The sequence below is a fragment of the Cupressus sempervirens genome, chromosome 3, assembly GCF_028749045.1.
Source record: "Cupressus sempervirens isolate cs-2001-9-10 chromosome 3, ASM2874904v1, whole genome shotgun sequence".
NCBI classification, from domain to species: Eukaryota; Viridiplantae; Streptophyta; class Pinopsida; order Cupressales; family Cupressaceae; genus Cupressus; species Cupressus sempervirens.
This window is the reverse complement of record NC_143120.1, coordinates 471,923,091-471,934,922: the sequence shown is the minus strand read 5'-3', so window position 1 is coordinate 471,934,922 and position 11,832 is coordinate 471,923,091. Positions and strand designations below refer to the sequence as shown.

General features: G+C 33.5%; 1 pseudogene; it reads right to left on the bottom strand.

Moving 5' to 3' along the window:
• Positions 1-6,063: 6,063 nt before the first annotated feature.
• On the bottom strand, positions 6,064-11,053 carry LOC149567187 (G-type lectin S-receptor-like serine/threonine-protein kinase At2g19130 pseudogene; annotated as a pseudogene).
• Between the last annotated feature and the right edge of the window lie 779 nt (positions 11,054-11,832).

Here is an 11,832-nt window from a genome sequence, read left to right as displayed (position 1 = left end):
TAACCTTTAACTTGCATAAATTATTAAACTAAAAATAAATCATAAGCAAACCACAAAGAAACTCATAACATCATATTTTGTTAATTAAGGAAACCATGACCAAGGGAAAAGCCTAGTGAGGATGGTACCCACAAAATGATCCACTAATCAAAAATACTTTGTGAAATTTTTTGACCCTGTTAGGAGTCCATTACATACATATGGTGTATATGTCCTTGTTAGAGGCCTCAACCCCGATAGGAGTTGTATTAAAAAAGGTGAGTTCATTGCTCTTACAACAATATACAACTTTACAAGTAATATAAAGAAATACCAAAAATTAACTGTGCTAATTTCCCAAATATCTTATTAGTCCTTTGTTATTTCTTGCATCTAGCCATACATATAAATCTTTGTTTTTCTCTGACCATAAAAATAGCATCCCTAAAGTATACATATTATAATCATAGCATAGCATAACTAGAATCTTCACTAAAAAAGAATATTTTCCTTTATATTATTTTCCTTATCTAGTCAACCTTTCACTCTACAACACATTACCAAAATCAAATATTAGTTTTTGCTAGCTAATTGTTAAAATCTAGGATGTCATCCCTACCTTCCCAAGTTTTTAATTTGATAATTCAAATCAATTCCTTGACCAAATTGATCATGTTATACCATATGCTTGTTGGAAATATATGGATAGCTAGATGACTGAGAGTGAGTAGTGAATCAAGAACCAATAAAACTTTAACTTCAATTCACCGATTAACTAAATTGTTCTAATTGCATGCATGAAATATTGAGAGTAATTAAAACATTAACAACTTTTGACACAATATTTGGTAACCCAGAAACCTTTCAAATAGAAAGTAAAACTGGGGTGGGGATGATACCCACAAGCTATATTAGTGCAGTATAAAGTTGGTCTGTTAAGGCTTACAATTGACCACTTCTAGTGATCTTCCCTGTTAGGAGCAATAAGGACTATTAGGTCCACCTTGTAAAAGGATTTATACAATACAATGAAGTATGTACTCGGTTAGGAGATTCTACACAAGACTGTTAAGTCCACCTTGTTAGAGGATTTGACTGATACACTTGTTAGGATGAACCAGTAGCTAATCTCTGCTTTGTAACTGAGTTTGCTAATTGAGATTCCTTTGATGTAGAAATTATCACCTTAATGTGATGGATGAGACTCTGCTTTTCCTTATACTATTTGTAGCCTTTATTCTTCTAGTTTGCATTCATACTCATACTCCATGCTTACTTCTTCACTTTTAGATTTGACAAGATACCTTTCATATATACCAATCCAAATAATTACCTTCTGAAGTCAGTGATAGGGAGAGTAGGGGTGAACTAATCACAAGTTCATGCTTCTAGTCTACCTCTAAGACCTAAGGTTTCTTACTCGATCACCAAATGGACCTATAGGATCCCTATTAAACAAGGATCCCCCAATCCTAAGCCCTAATCCACTATCTTGATCAATCTTCACTTCTTGCCATCTGCTAAGTTCCCACACTAAATGGAGGGTACTCAAGACCTTTCAACTAAACTAGGTCTTTTTGACCATTCTTCACACTCAACTTGCAAGGTCATGGAGGAGATACAAGACCTTTCAATAAACTTATTTTGTATTCCAAAGTAACTCACTATGGTTGTACTTCTTACTGATTTCACACTTTCCCTTCAAAACAGGGCTACAAGAAAGAGCCCCAATTAGCCCTCTTGTTCCTAGAAATTAGAGATTTCTTCAAATTTTCTCCACTAAGAAATCCAAGTTGTCTTCAAGAACCTCCATTCATATCATGAGTAGTCTCAGATTTTCAAGGTTTTAAACCTCAAAACCGTTGTATAGTACCTCTGTTGAATTTGAGGATTTTAAGGGGTTTTAAAGGTCAACCTATTGTTTGGGTTTGCTAGGTGCCTTAATGGATTGGTAGCACCTTTTCCTTCTACCCAAAGGATATTCTAGTCTTACTCCCCTTAAATCTCCATGTTCACTCTTCTAGCAATCTACACAACCTAGTTGTCTAGGAGCTCTGCAATGTCAATACTCCCTAGCCGAGCATGCTTTGGCTCGCCTAGGGCAAGAGCTCAAAATTGCTTCCCAAGCTTTTGAGGGCCCTTCCTTCTACCAAGAGGAAGTACATAGAGTACAATCACTATCACCAAGAGGTCGTACTGTTTCTATGGTGGGATAGTGAGTTACATCATTTCCAATGCCAACTATCTGATTCAGGATAGTAGACTGGCAATAATGAAAAGAATTTACAAACAATGAAATAAAACACAACCAAGTGTAACCTATTGAAAAGAAGGTGTTCTAAACAAAACTATATACAATGCCAACTAGTACAACACTCAAAACAATGCTCAAAAACCTTCCACACTCTGTATTTTTGTCTTTTTATAATAAAAAAACTCATGCCACAACATACAGTCCATACATTGGCATATAACTTCTGCTAACTTTAGGGTTTTAGAAGCATATATATGTCCTCTTAGGTGATTCACATTTCCCACACATTGAGGGAAGGAAATATGCTAATAGACTATCTTGCTAACTTAGGATGTAATGGGGAGAATATTAACAACTTAAATATGGGGGATTTTATAAAAGCTAACAAGGTATTTCAAAAATTAATAGTGGAAGATAAAAAGTATTGTACTTATCATGCAAAACTTATGTAATTTTAGGTATCAATTTCTGCTTGTATATGATGAGGATTTTGGGTTTTCTTCCTGATTCTTTTTCAAAAAGGTCTTTGAATCAGTTTTATAATAAATATATATATGGTGGCTTGACCACTTTTTCATTTAAAAAAATTAAAATTATTTAGTGTACTGAATAGTTGATGAATACAAAATATATAAAATCAATAAGATTAAAATTAAACTTTTAAAATAAACAAATATAAAAACAAAAGTTATAATCAATGCATATTTTTAAGAATATTAGTAGAGTTTTTTCTATTTTTCCTATTTCCTATTCATATAATATTTTTTAATTTAATTTAATTTTAATTTTCTATTTTTAAGGGTCGATTTCTTCCATTTTTTTCCTTCTATTTTTTAAATTTGCATGTAATTTATGTCCACCCTTACTTCCTACCTTTTTAAAAAATTATATATATAATTATCATAAGTAATTTTTTTAATTTTAAAATATTAATTTAATCTAAAAAGTATATTTTGTTTCATATTAGCATCAATTTAAAATTCTATTAATTCTGTCCATCACCTCAAAATAAATATAATGTATTTTTTTGTTCTAGTCCTATGTATGTTTTATATATGTGTATGAAACAATCTCATTTTTTTTATTAATTTTGTATATTCAAAATTATACTTTAACAATAAAACAAGTAAATCATACAAAATTCATGTTTACCAAATAATTTTTTTAAATCTATCAATAAATAAAATTTCAATTTGAATTTTTTTCATAACATTTCTATTCATTTGAAATATGTACATACTTACTTTAGAAATGCAGTCATAAATAGAGTCAACAACTTGGTAAAGAAATCACTAAAAAAAAATTTATTATGCAAGTGTGTGACTATATTTTATCATTCAAATCCTCTTGTTGGTAAGTAAACCTCATCCTCATTCTTTCCCTTTTAAGTGTATGCAAAACTTATAACGCTTACATTTTGATTAATGAACAATAGTAATATTTTCTATAATTCATACATAAATAATCAGATTCTATCATTAATTTACCTCATTTTATATTTGAACATATAATAATAATGCATATTAAACAAATAAAAAAAATGCAAATATGAATCATGATAACCATACACCATATTAATTAAATATATTTTTACAAAAAATATCAAAGATGTGTACTTGATTAATTAATTAAAGTTTATACAGAGACAAGTATAGCTTCTCTTAAGACCCACCAAAGGTATATAAAAACAAAGAACCATGACAGATGGAAAAAAAATAACCTACCTATACTAGGAATTATAATCCGTGAGAAAATTCTAATTTCCTTTACTTAACAAGGAATGAAACCTATACTTAAAACTCTTGAGCCCTTGATGCAAATTTCTTCTGAATCACTTTACTATGGTTCACCACCCAAAATAAAACTATTTCCTCATTTATTCATCAAACTGATAGTTTAAAAAAATCAAATTCTAATCATGTCATAAAAAAATTTGATAAACTTTTTTACTTTAAACAATATATTTGTAACTACTAAACTATAATGACAAGTACATGCCACTAGTGACTTCATGACATAGAATTTATTTTGAGATTTTTTAATTTTATTACAAAGCTTGTAAATTTATTATTTAAATTTTGATTTCTAATTACTATGAAAAACTATACTTGGGCAAATACACCCGACGTGGCAGTTGTTACATATATCCAATTAAAAAGAATTATCTCACGAATATATTGTAGAGTGCTTTTGACATTTTTTTGAAGAAAGAGAGCACACAATAGATAGATACATATATTGCATTAAACGTTATCTTACTTATTTATGATTTTTTCTATTTTTCTTTAGAAATGAATTAAAATGAGGAATTTCCCTAAATTTACTAATTAGAAATTCTTTGATAAGTAGGAGATGATTTCCACAGCTAGTCAAATTGTGATGTGAATATCAGGATTTAACTGTGTGATTTTTGAGTCAAACTCGATGACCCATGTTTCATGAGTAGTGATTCAACATGAATCCATCTCTCATGAGAATAAATGGAACACTTAGCACTCATTGGATCTAGGTGATGCTCACAGGGGTGAAGCACCGGGACTTCACGGGAGGTCACCCATCCCAGTACTACTCCAGCCTGAGCGCGCTTAACTACGGAGTTTCCTCCACAGTTAAACCCAAAGCTTGCAACCCCATTTGCAAAACCTTCACCAAGTGTTGTGCCTTATGAACCATTCATTAGAAAGCCCCTTAAGCTCATCAATTGATAAGTAGGAGATGATTTCCACAGCTCAGGCTGGAGTAGTACTGGGATGGGTGACCTCCCGGGAAGTCCCGGTGCTTCACCCCTGTGAGCATCACCTAGATCTAATGAGTGCTAAGTGTTCCATTTATTCTCATGAGAGATGGATTCATGTTGAATCACTACTCATGAAACATGGGTCATCGAGTTTGACTCAAAAATCACACAGTTAAATCCTGATATTCACATCACAATTTGACTAGCTGTGGAAATCATCTCCTACTTATCAATTGATGAGCTTAAGGGGCTTTCTAATGAATGGTTCATAAGGCACAACACTTGGTGAAGGTTTTGCAAATGGGGTTGCAAGCTTTGGGTTTAACTATGGAGGAAACTCCGTAGTTAAGCGCGCTCAGGCTGGAGCAGTACTGGGATGGGTGACCTCCCGGGAAGTCCCCGTGCTTCACCCCTGTGAGCATCACCTAGATCCAATGAGTGCTAAGTGTTCCATTTATTCTCATGAGAGATGGATTCATGTTGAATCACTACTCATGAAACATGGGTCATCGAGTTTGACTCAAAAATCACACAGTTAAATCCTGATATTCACATTAGAAATTCTTTTCTTATATATTTATACATTGAATATATTTTAGTATTATATATATAAGGGTAGATCTTTATGTTATTTTGTTTTTAATTAAGAATTGTATTTAGTTGTGTTAGTTTAATAAAAAAAAATATTTATCAATATTTTAAAAAAATTAATATAATTATTGAATAAAATATATTTTACAAATAAATAAATTATAATAATTTCAATGTGTTGTTGCAATCCTTATCATCAAGATTTAAATGCTCTTAAAATGTTATTTGTTGAATTTTAAAAATATTAGTTTTCCCTAAATATGATATTGGCATACAAAGATTTTCTTCATAAAAGAATATAGTTTTCCTAGATATCAGTCATAAATAAAATAGTGGCATACATTGGTAGTTAGAATTGATTTTAAGTAGTAACAAATATTTGAACTTAACCTCATATATCACTAGAGGATTGATGTCACCAAGCTTAACCTCTTAATCAGTAACATTGTTATCCCTACCTCTTAATTAGAATTCTACTAATCTAATTCCACTTTATCATTTTCTATTCAAACAACAGATTTGACAAAACTGGGTTATTACTATCCCAATTCCGATTCAATTCGAGGAAACAAACGGGACTTGAGCTGATAATCTGTGGCGTTTGAGGCTCCATCTTCCCTTCCAACATCTGCACCACTTGTCTCATACTTGGCCTCACATCCTCGTCCTCCTGAATGGATAACAGTGCTACGTTACATGCTCTTCTTACCTCTTCCATTTTTACTTCCTCTTGTAAAACACCCTCCTCCACAATATTCATCATGTTCCCCTGCTGAAATTGGCTTGCAGCCCAAGTAGGAAAATAAAGCTTACTTGAATCTTGCACGGTGAAGTCCAGATTTCTTCTCCCAGAAATGATTTCCAAAAGGGTCATACCAAAACTGTAGACATCAACCTTGGGAGTGATGGGAGTACCGGAGATCCACTCTGGAGCCAAGTATCCTCTCGTTCCTCTCGTAGTCGTCAGCACGCGGCTCAGATCTCTACCCATCAGCTTCGCCAATCCGAAATTCGCTAATTTGGCTGACATATTACTGTCGAGAAGGATGTTCTCGGGCTTCACATCACTGTGAATGATGCAGCCTCTGCATTCTTCATGGAGATAGAGCAATCCTCTTGCAGTACCTAATGCGATCTCAAATCGGGCCTTCCAGTCGAGTACCTTGATCCCCTCACCGATCTTAGAATTACTTCTGAACAGCAGGGAATTCAGAGAGCCGTTGGGCATGTAATCATAGATCAGTAACCGTTTCGATCCTTGCGCACAAAACCCTCGAAGCCTTACCAAATTGACATGTTGTATGTTTCCAAGAGAGCTAATTTCTGCTCGGAATTGCTTCTCATCCTGTCTTGAACCCTTCATCTTTTTCACGGCCACAAGCGTACCGTCCGGTAGAGATCCTTTGAACACTGACCCGAATCCTCCACTCCCTAACTCGGACCTGAAATTCCTTGTTGCAGTTTTCAACTCTTTGTAAGTAAACATTCTCAGAAAAGAGTCTAATGAATCGTCACGGCTGTCCATTGACTGTAGCTTATGCTGCCGCCAAACTAAAACTGAAGAGATAACCAGAGCAACGGTGAGTGCACCTGCAAAAATACCAAGCACTGCGCCCACACTACTAGTGTTTTTTTTTTTCTCTGAAAGTGGAGAGGCACCCACTCTAATGAAGACATTTAAACTGCTTTTGGATCGAGTAGAGTTGCGCATGTTGAGCAAATCTCCGGACCAGATTTGACAGGGCCCTGAAGGCGGATTGAAAGAAAATGCGGTGCACAAGCAGTTGCGGAGGCAGGCTTTCTCGCAATCTTTCTTTGTTGATATTGCAGGGTATGAGAAAACGTAATCATCGGGCAAAGTTACGCCAAGATGGATGAATCGGTCGGTGCTGCAGTTTAACGGGCTCTTCCGAACACACCCACTGGACGCCCAATCTTGGGAAACCCAGGCGCGATAGTCTCTAGGTTTGAAGCCTTCCGCGCAGCTGCAGGACTGAAGATTTCTGGAGTCGCAGGTTCCGAAGGCACCACAGGACCCATAAACGTCGCATCCATCTCTGGGGACAGACCAGATCATATTCAATTTATTGCCATCCAATATTGCATACTGTCGCCCTTGTCCGAACTCAGTCACGACGAGCCGTGCCAGACCATTGTAGTTGGGAACCACCTTGTAAGTAAAATACAAACCAGAGCCGTTGCTTTCGATGCTGATATTGAAAATGCGTTTGTCCTCAATTTCTGGAATTCCACTGAAAATTGTGCCGTCCCAAAGTCCGGTCGCCCAATACTGTACAGAATTGTTCCATTTGAACACAAATTGTTTGGCCCCGGATGGATCCATCTGCATGGAAAAAAGCCCAGGAGCAGGATCCGTTGAACTTTTCCAGGAGATTAGCCTTTGATGATATCCACCGAACCTCATCCCGGGCAACAAGGTATCTACTGGATTGTCGAAACTCTGCCAAACGGTATTAGATTGGCTGTCGTTCGTCAGCATTACGAAATTACCGGAATCCAATAACACAGCCCGGGATGCAGCCTTTCTTGTTGTGTTGGTTGACCAAATAGACTTGCCCTTTGCATCGAACAGTACGAGATTACCTTCTGTTGAGAGCATCAAAACGCCAGGCCGGTTTCTGGCAGGAGTCTCCCTGTTGGCCACCCAAACATAAGTCTTCTCTGGTATTTGGGCGTACCAGATGCCAATATACCAGTTGTTTCCAATTGGGCTGAAGAATCCCAACTCAAATGTACGATTCTTTGAGAATATTGTCTGGTTTCCAGTGAGGGAGGCACCCAATGGAATAGTATCTCCGGCACCACTATTACCCTTGAGCTGAAAAAACATCGCAACTGAAAAAAACAGGCTTAACCATATATTTCTCATTGCTATAAAAGTCCCCTTGCAACGAATAAACTATTAACTTTAATGGCGACCTTGCTGTATATAAGCTGAAAACAAAATATTTAGTCGCGGGTAAAATTTTCTCCTTGTGTTGCGTGTCAAAGGGTTCACAGACAACGTGCGTAATGGACAACGTTGAACGCAATGCAATGCTCGTGAAAACAAAAATTAAAGTCGACTAGATTTGTGGAATCGTATTTATGGACATTTTTATTATTTGTTGAATCGATTGTGGAGAAGATATTTTAAATTAGATAATCTTTAGTTCATAGATTATCTTCCATTTGCTTGGCACCATCTAAAAAGCAAAGCAAAGTAAAACGCATATTTTACCAAGGGGTATTCTAGTTTTTTATTTACATTGCATTTATGTACGTAATATACGTTTTAGTCACTACCGTGTATAGCTCGCTTACAATCTTGCACACCTTTGCATTTTAAAAGATCTATAGTTTGAGTACTGGAAGATTTGATTGTAATTTTGGATCAAATGCAGTATCAAGACCAATTTAATCTGTTGACAGATGATAAGATTGTAATCTTTGCGACAAAGTTTTTTCACCCACCTATCTCACAACCCTAACTCTGCCGACAGATTATTTTACATGGGTAGAAATAGATTGAACCCGCTGAATCATTACGTGATCAGCTGAAATGCTTATACAATGCCCTATGAAAGAGAAAAAAATTGTAGGTAGTTGTTCTACCTAGGGTTTCTGTTGCTGTTTGTTGTTGTGGCAATTTTGTAATTTTTCAATTTTAACAAGTTCCTAAAGTTCAAGTCTAAATTAATTTTAAAAAGTTCCTAAAGTTCAAGACCAAATGGTTTTTTTATGCATGGCAAATGTTCTCCAACCATAATAATAGCTACTGTTATAAATTTTTGTACATAAATATAATTAGCTTTTAGATCTATTCTCTAGAGTAAGCTAAGAGATTTCTGTACAAACATGCAAATATGACTAAGTTAGTTGTGACAATGAAAAAATAGAACATTTAGTGGTAATTGATGTAGAAGTAACAAATTAGATAGGAGAGCAGCATGCTTACATGTTCATTTTGTATGCATTTTATTCTTTTATATCAAAATTTATTTTTGTATTGAATTTTCTAATTTTTAATATTCAAACAAATTTTCTTAACTTAATGAGGGGAATGGTTAGAAGGAAGGGATTAGAAAAGGTAAGTGTATTTGAAACTTACAAGCATGTGGACATTTATCTTATTTTTATTTATTCATTGCTCTACTCAAAACTAGAACCATTCTCTCTACGATAATTATGTGGCAAAGCAAAAATAATCATTTTTACTTGAGTAATGCTACATATTCAATTGAAAATAGAATAGAATCACTACAACTAGCCAAACATAGAGTTAGGTAATCTCAAAACATACATAAGATCTTTATTTTGGTAGAAGATTTGTGAAGTTGTCCATATTAGAAAAATTATTGATTCTATGAAGTTTTCCATATAAGACTACAAAATAAACTACCAATTATATTGCAAGATTCATTTTACAAGTGCTCGTGGGATGTACAATTAGTAAACTAATATTATATTTCATAAATGTTGCTTGTTGATGGTTTCTATGCTTTTTTATTTCCTTGGCTTGTTCTTTGATTGTTTTGATTCTTCATTTGTTATACGTTATCAACCTGAGCCTGGAATATATATATATATATATATATATATCTACACTTTAAACATCTCTTCCATTTTTTACATCACCTTTTCTCCCATTTATAAATATTCGCGGTGGACTTGTAATAACACCATATTGATAACATTTATGCCAAATTTTAAAAAAATCTATGATACAAAAACAAGCATTAGGGTGTAAACCACCAAGTTATGTCATCTACTTATTATTTACTTTTTAATAATATAGCTTTACATTCTTCACATGGTGATGATAGCCAAATTATTAATTTAAGCATGATGAATTCTTTAAATAAATGCTCATAGTATACAATCAGAGTGTTCTATGAGACTACATATTTTGCAGACACTATGTCAAGCAATTCAATTGCCTTGTTTATGCTTCCATATTTTTTATACATGTCTACCAAGGCAGTTACAAATATTGTTGATGTTTGGTACTTTAGTTGAATAAACCTATGAATATATAATTATATATGAGATATGATATATGTATGTATGTATGTATGTATGTATGTATGTATTCTGATTAAGCAAAGTAGGAGGGGCACGAACCCATTACATCAAAGTAACAACAAGTCCTTAGAGAATGGAAATAAAGTCATGAGAAGTGACACCTAATAGATCCAACCTAAACTAGAACAAACAACTAAAACCAAGCAAAAACTAATACTTCTAATAGACTTACCAGGCTGGGACCAAAGCAAGAACTAGCCACCAAACAAAAAAGGCCCAAACAACTGGACCAAGCCACCTCTTAAAAAAACCAAAAATAAAAAATAATAACTATATGTTGCATCGAACCGAGCATTAACCAAAAAAACCACACCAAACCAAACCAACAACAAACACCATCACAAAGCATCATAGAACAAGAACCCAACATACACCACCTATAAGAAACAGAACATAGCCCAATCCATTTATATGAAAATATGTTCATTATATTTGAGATATGATTTTATTATTATTATTATTATTATTATTATTATATATATATAATATTTATTCTCATAAATTTTTATTCAATTTATGAATTTTAATTTATCTACACTTTTAACTCTTGCTTTTTTCCTATTTATTTAGAAAATTGATTAATTGTTATCTCCACTTTTAAGTCTTTATTTAACTTTTGATTTTTAAAATTAACCGAAGTTTTAGATTTTAAATTATCTTAATTTATTTTTAAATAATTTTAGTTTTTCATTTAAAATATTGATGTTCAATTTTTCCAATAGGATATTTGTGGGAGGAGTTAGTATTTTTTAATATATTTCTTTAATAGTATATTTTTTGATGGAGAATTTTTTAAATAATTATTTTAGTTTTTTAATCTGTAAAAGGTCGAAGCCCTATATATTATATTAAAATATAATTTACAAAATCTTTGTTCAAACGGACACTGGTAGGAAAGAATGGTGAAAGAAACCCTCCAGTCTTGCCTAGAACCAAGGGTCCTATGTAGTGTACAAAGTTAAAAGGGCATACTCCAGTTTCCATAACTTGATTAAAAATATATCCTTTTTACAATCAATTTCATTTCTTACAGTTTTCCATCCATCTTTCACTCTGATTTTCTTGATTTCTATATTTGACAAACCCCATCTTTGTATATGTGTAGCTCTTCATCAGTTATTATTTTGTTGCTTTTCCTTTATTAAAATTTAAAGTAATCCTATGCCTTTATTCTTTATTAAGATTA